Raw genomic sequence first — 7,993 nt, forward strand, 5'->3', positions numbered from 1 at the left:
GAAGAAAACTAAATGAAAAAGGGGAAAAAGAGAAAGGAGTAGCAGTAGCGTGTATCCCAGAACACGTTGTAGCTAACGTAGCAGTAGCGCGCTTTCTGGAACGTGCTACTGCTACTTCTGACTTAACCACGGGGTTCGTCCTTCCCCACGGCCACTTCCCCCAAATCCAGCTCTCCACTCTCGCCGCCACTGTCGCCCGTCGGCCGCCGCGCGCTCTCCACACACCCTCTACGCTGCCCCCGACCCCAGATTCAACGCCGCCCCCGCCCCCGACCTCAACGCCACCCCGGACGTCGCCCCCGACCCCGACCTCGACGCCGCCATCCGCCACGCGCCTGAGCCCCGACCCCGACCTCGACGCCGCCTGCCCCTCCCTCATCGCAGGCACCCGAGGTGAGCACGCCTGATCCTCCCTCTCCCCTACTTCTGCCTGGGGTTTCTTTATATTTTAGTTGCATCAAATTAGTTAGGGTCCATGTAAGGGTGGAAACGAATCAGATGCGGATGCGGCTCAAATGAGTTAGGGTTCATCTAAGGGTGGAAACGAATCAAATTTCTAAGATGAATCATAAAATGAGTAAAATTTCACCACATATTTCACTTTATAGTTGGATAATTGGAATATCCGCTACCACTTTCCACCCCTAGCTTCATCAAATTAGATGGTAATTAGGGCAGTAGTTTCTAGGTACTAATTAGTTAGTAAGAACTAGGTACTAATTAGGTACTAGTTTATTTTTATTTATAGTAAGTTTATTTTTAATAAGAACTAGTTGAATTAATAGAACTAGTTAATAAGAACTTGTTGCTATATTTTTAGTTAAAGCAATTTTTCCCGCATCAACGTGGACGATGCCTATCCCGCATCCTCATTGTCGAGTCGGCGGAGGACGACACCTGCTTGACCAGATGGGCCATGTCCGGGACTGGGCTCCGCCGGGGTGGTACTGGGAGGTGCTACCTACCGGGGGCGCAGGTTGGTGAGGAGCCAGCCTGTCGTTGACCCGAACCTTCTTTGGTGGCGGTCGCGTGGGCCAGTGACGGTCCAGAGGCTCGAGGACCCCGCGGAGGTGGTGCGTCACCGTGTCAGTAAGGAGGACGCGCACGTCCGTCGCTACTTGTTTGCGTTGGAGCACATGTTCTCCAATACCTGGCAGGTTCTCCAGGGATCTCACTGGAGCTATGATCCCGTGATGGTTCCTTCTCTGTGGGTGTCCACCGCCCGCGCCGATACCCGCCGTGTGCTAGGGTTTTTGTTATATTAGTGATGTTATATGTATGACACTATTCGGGATGTATTAGTGATATTATTCGACGATGTATGGATGCATGAGATGATTTACTTTTGCTTATTGAATGCATGCTAATTTGAGTCCTATAAGATATTTTGAAATGTATATCTTGTGTTGCTCAAATAGGATATGTGCTTGCCCAAGTGGCCGGTCATGTTTGCAGGTTACACCTCCGAGTGGCCTATGTTTTGCCGGAGTGTTGATTCATTTCCGTTCTGGCAAATTTCAGGCGCTCGATATGTCCTATTTTAGCAATGGTCATGCCAGATTTTTCCGTGAATTTTGGCATGACTTGTGCCAGAAGATGTAGGAAATATCGAGTGTCCCGGATTTGTGTGTTGAGTATCCTGGTAGTTGTCTTCGATTGATTTTCAATTAATGTTTTAACTATGAACATAGGAAATGTCTGACGACGAAAAGGATTTTGGTATTTGCAAATACTGCAAAGACGAGCGCGGCCTATGCGACGGAATCTTCCTAGATGATGATAGGCGCTTCAGCATCAAGCTGGACGAGAACTTCGAAGTGGATACAGTAAGTCACAACGACAAGTCTTTTTTCGTAATTAAGCATGACATTTGCTTCATTTGCTTCAACTTATAATTTAAGCATGACATTAAGCATGACAAGTCTTTTTTTACTATTCTACTAGCGTATCCGCTGCCATGCAAGAGTTTTTGTATTGGATAAGATAGGTTTTAGTCGTACTATGGAGGAAAAGAAAGTTTACTTGAAGACCAGCATGGTTATATTTTCCACGCAAAATTAAACAATTCAGACGACTACACCTATTTTGGATGCAAAACATGGCGAGCACTATGCAAGACTTATGCATTTGAGCCTGATATGGTTATCACCTTTGATATTCGTCCGGAAGATGATATTGAAGGTAATACCGACATCTGGGTCAATGTGCAGACGCCTCTAGTTATACCATTATGTAAGTTTATCAACCATATTTATGTCTTTGATATTGTTTATTCAAAAATAGTTGACAACTAATTTTTATTTGTCAGCTTATTTTGGTGCAAGCAAACATGTCCAGCACTTGGTAGACAGGACCTACTGCTGTCCCGAGGCTGAACTAAACTGCGAGGAGCTAAGTCATTATGTTTCATGGCTTGATGATCTTGATACTGTCAAGACAAATTTTCTTCCTGCATTTAGAAATGTTAGTACTGAAAACGTGCGACCAATAGTGTTCATAATGAACTATGGTCACGTCTATTTAGGAAGGATGGTAAGATTTTTACTATTTGTCCTTAGTGCATCTTTTCCATACAATATTTTTGAAGCTAAACTTCATTGCTAAGTATGTTACCATACGATGTTCTTCAACAGGGACTCCCAATGAATGTTGTGCCTTATGGGATCGAGACTAAAGGTACCATGAGTATTATTAGCTTACGGCCAAGATATCCTACAGATTACTTTAGTGCATTAAAGATTAGAGACGGATGCTTAATAGTGCAAGACTGGACCAAATGTGTGATGGAGAAGCGCAGAGAAGTACTAGGGGGCAGCAATCAGATGCGCTACCCACGATTAGGAGACAGGTTCATCTGCATGCTCCAACTTGATCAAGGAGGAGAGTTACACATGTTTTATGTTATTTTACCTAAGAATGAGTAGTAGGAGTGATTAGCTAGCTAGAAATGAGTTTGAGGATGATGATGTGCTACACTATACTACTAGAAACTACGATTTTACCTAGAGCCATATACCCTAGGTGAAATGCGAAAAACCTTAGGTAAAGACTTTACCTAGAGCTTGCCCTAGGTAAAGAATCGTAGGTAAAGTATAGTCGGTAAAGAGGTCTTTCCCTAGGGTGCGCCTGCCAAGCTCTAGGGAAACTGAGGGAGTCCTAGATTAGGGGGTCTCTGGACAGCCAGATTATATTCTTTGGCCGGACTGTTAGACTATGAAGATACAAGATTGAAGACTTCGTCTCATGTCCGGATGGGACTCTACTTGGCGTGGAAGGCAAGCTAGGCAATACGGATATGGATATCTCCTCCTTTGTAACCGACATTGTGTAACCCTAACCATTTCCGGTGTCTATATAAACCGAAGGGTTTTAGTCCGTAGGCCAACAATCACAACATTCAATCATACCATAGGCTAGCTTCTAGGGTTTAGCCTCTCTGATCTCGTGGTAGATCTACTCTTGTACTACCCATATCATCAATATTAATCAAGCAGTACGTAGGGTTTTACCTCCATCAAGAGGGCCCGAACCTGGGTAAAACATTGTGTCCCCTGCCTCCTGTTACCATCCGGCCTAGACGCATAGTTCGGGACCCCCTACCCGAGATCCGCCGGTTTTGACACCGACATTGGTGCTTTCATTGAGAGTTCTGTTGTGCCATCGCCACCAGGAAGGATGTCTCATCTTGTCTTTAAAGACGGCACTGTTGCTGAGGGAGCTTTGGCTATCGGCCAAACTCTCCGGCTAGGTGGTTTTCTTATGACCGCATGTTTGGCCGCTGCGCCGACGATGACTTCTTGGGCCATCGAAAGCAATCTTCACGTCAACTCAGAACTCGCCGAGTAGTTAGATCCAATGGAGCTCTCTTCCCTGAACGAGCTCTTGGATCGCATCACCGCCCTAGGAGTCGCTACAGACTACGATCGGATTGGGCCTAAACCCGATCTGAGAGAGATCAACTCTCCCTAGGTCACCCATCACGTTGCAGTGGTGGAGGAACAATGCGGCAACCCTTCATCTATCTTAAGGACTAGCTATGTCCGGATTCCTGATCCCTCCAAGCCGGATACCCACAGAGGGGAGGACGTCACTCAAGGCCTGAACCTAGAATCAGGCAGCAGGCTAGATTTATCGGAAAACATCCAAGAATCCAAACTTCAGAGTTCGGAAACTCCTTGGCCCCTGAGTCTCAAATTGGGTGAGGATTCGGATTCAATTCCACCCACCCACCCAAACATACGCGATCTATCCCAAATTAGGCAAGAGCCCGAAGAAACAGTACACCATTACTGGGCCATATTCCTCCTGGTCATGAACAGGATAAAGGACTGCCGCGAGGAAGACGCAATTTCATTCTTCTGCAATAATAGCACGGACAAGGGAATCCTTAACGCCACAAGTCACCGCGAAATTACACGCTTTGCCGACTTGGTGTCCATAGTACGAAAGTACTATGCGATGGAAAGCGCCTGGAAAACCGAAATAAAATTTTGGGATAATCCGGCCCTGAATACAAACCCAGTCCGAAATAAAAGGGTGCATTATCACAATACACCTGGGTTAACTACCAAAAAGCAAAAGCCCTCTACGGGACAATGAACTGTACTGGAGGGATGGCTCAACGGACCCTGCAAAATTCATAGTACAGCGGATGCAATACCAACGCACAGCCTTAGAGCATGTTGGATACTCCGGCGGGTGGCCAAAAGTGGTGAGGATCTACTCCTCCCAAATACCACAGAGCACCATCCCGTGGACAACAATACGGTGTTAACGGTCTTTGAGACCTTCGCGTCAAATAATAGACGCAAACGAACACTCCGTAGCATGGCCGAAATCTGCCACGTAGCAGAAATAAATCCTTGGAGTGACACGGCTATTACCTTCAATGCCAGTGACGAACCCAAATTCCGAACAGCCCGAGCACCAGCCTCAGTCCAATCATGGACGGCTTTCGACTCACCAAGGTACTCATGGACGGCGGCAGCGGATTAAACCTCATATATGAGGAAACTCTTCAAAAGATGGAAGTAGACTGGAGCCACATTGAGAAAAGTAGCACAACCTTTAGAGGAATCATCCCCAGTCGGGAAGCACGCTATGCTGGGAAAATCACACTAGATGTGGTATTCGGAATGCCGGATAATTACAGGTCCGAAGAAATTACATTCCAAGTGGCCCCATTCAGCAGCGGATACCACGCTCTGTTAGGGCGGGAGGCGTTTACAATCTTCCAAGCCATACCCCATTACGGGTACATGAAGCTCAAAATGTCCGGGCCCAACAGAATCATCACTCTTGCTAGTGATCCGGACATAGCACTCCGCGCCGAAAATAAGATAGCCGCACTGGCCCTCGAGGCACTGTCCGAAGCCCTAGCGGCCGAGGAACTAACTGCGCTACGCTCCATGGTGAACAGGGACGATGTGATACTCGATAAAAGATCCAAGTCCACCTCCTTTAAACTGGCGGACGAAATAGTCAAATTCCAAGTCCATCCAACGGACCCAACAAAAACAGCTTCCATCGGGGCACAATTAAACCCTGATGTCGACGCTGCACTATGAGAGTTCCTACGTGAGAACTGGGACATTTTTGCCTGGCACCCTTCAGACATGCCAGGAATCCCACGCGGGCTGGCCGAGCACAGCCTAATATCCTAAAAGGATTCAAGCCAGTCAAGCAGGCCCTTCGGCGTTTCCCCGAACCTAAGAGACAAGCCATGGGAGAGGAACTAGCCAAGCTATTGGAGGCCGGATTCATCAGAGACATAAAACATCCGGACTGGCTAGCAAACCTGGTGATGGTACCAAAGAAGGAAAAATACTCGCGCTTGTGCGTCAATTTTAAGGACCTTAACAAGGCCTGCCCAAAGGATCCCTTCCCCCTCCCCCGCATCGATCAAATCATCGACGCTACTGCAGGACACGATTCATTGTGTTTCCTCGACGCATACTCCGGCTACCATCAAATTAAAATGGCAGAACCAGACCAAGCCGCAACAGCATTCATCACACCATACGGCCCATTCTGCTTCAACACAATGCCCTTCGGGCTCAAAAACGCCGGCGCAACATATTAGCGCATGATTCAGACATGTCTGGCAAACCAGATCGGCAAAACAGTGGAGGCATACATAGATGACGTGGTCGTTAAAACCAAGCATGTTGAAACTCTAGTAGACGACTTGAGGCTCACATTCGACAACCTCCGAACATATGACATCAAGATCAATCCAGAAAATGCGTTTTCGGCGTACCAGCCGGAAAGCTCCTGGGATTCATTGTCTCCAGTAGAGGTATTGAAGCTAATCCGGCCAAAATCCGAGCGTTGTCACAGTTGGCTACCCCGACAGACCTCAAACAAATACAAAAATTGACTGGATGCGTGGCGGCTCTAAGCCGCTTTATCTCCCGCTTGGGAGAAAAGGTAATACCCCTTTATCGCCTCCTCCGGCGCACCGAACACTTCGAGTGGACGGATGCCGCCACAGTCCTGGCCGCGCCAAACATTGGCGAACCAATGCTATTATACATTGCAGCAACTCATCAAGTAGTAAGCGCAGTGCTCGTCGTCGAACGAGAAGCGGACGGACACAAATTCCCCCTTCAAAAGCCGGTTTACTATGTGTCCACTGTCCTTACTCCATGCAAATCAAGGTACCCGCATTATCAAAAGATAGCATACGTGGTATTTATGGCATCGCGGAAGCTGTGACACTACTTTCAAGACTGTTCGATAACGTTAGCCTTGGAAGTACCACTTAATGATATTATAAAAAACCGCGACGCGACGGGCCGGATTGCCAAATGGGCCATTGAGCTCCTCCCGTTTGACATAACTTACAAGCCACGGCGAGCTATTAAATCGCAAGTTTTGGCTGACTTCGTCGCTGAGTGGACGGAAGCCGAACTCCCTAAGGAGTACGACACATATTCAAACTGGATCCTGCACTTCGATGGCTCCAAAATGTTGGCTGGCCTGGGGGCTGGCGTCGTTTTGACGTCCCCAACAGGAGATTCAGTTCAATACATACTACAGATAATGTATACGGACTCCAACAACGCAGCGGAATATGAGGCCCTTCTACATGGTCTCCGGATGGCAGTATCCATGGGCATTCAACGCCTAGAGGTGCGCGGGGATTCGAACCTCATGATATCCCAAATAAATGGAGACTTTGATGCCAAGGATCCGAAAAATGGTAGCTTATCACAATGCCGTCCTAAAGATGCCAGCTCGGTTCGAGGGGCTCGAATTTCACCATGTGGCTCGGGAAAACAATCAGGCGGCGGATATCCTCGCCCGCATCGGCGCAAAACGCGACGCGGTCCCTCCCAACATATTACTGGAAAGGCTCTTCAAGCCATCCGTAGCATGGGAAGGGGACACCGGAAACAACAGTCCGGACCCGGCCAAAATACCCGATACCGAACTCTCTGACACAATCGGAGGCTCCGCCACCGAAATAACACATTCAGCCCGTGAAATAATGGCCATTATTGCCCCGTGGACAGAACCATTCCTGGCCTACCTAACTAGACAGGAACTTCCGGAGGACCAAAATGAGGCACGCTGCATAGTGCGGCGATCCAAGGCCTACAGGGTCCATGAGGGAGAATTGTACAAAAAAAGCGCTACCGGAGTCCTTCAAAGGTGCATCTTCGAAGAGGAAGGGCGGAACCTTTTGGCAGAAATTCACGCCGGACTCGGCGGTCATCACGCCGCAGCCCGGGCTCTTGTAAGCAAGGCCTTCCATACAGGATTCTATTGGCCAACGGCCCGGGCAGATGCACAGGACTTGGTCCAACGTTGCGTCGGTTACCAGCTCTTTGCGAATCAAAGCCACATGCCACCCACCGCCCTCCAAACAATCCCCATTACATGGCCCTTTGTGGTCTGGGGGCTTGACATGGTTGGACCCCTTAAAGGGAGAACCCACAAGAAAAAATACTTATTGGTCATGGTGGATAAATTCACCAAATGGATAGAG

The sequence above is a fragment of the Triticum aestivum genome, chromosome 3A, assembly GCF_018294505.1.
Source record: "Triticum aestivum cultivar Chinese Spring chromosome 3A, IWGSC CS RefSeq v2.1, whole genome shotgun sequence".
Classification (NCBI taxonomy): domain Eukaryota; kingdom Viridiplantae; phylum Streptophyta; class Magnoliopsida; order Poales; family Poaceae; genus Triticum; species Triticum aestivum.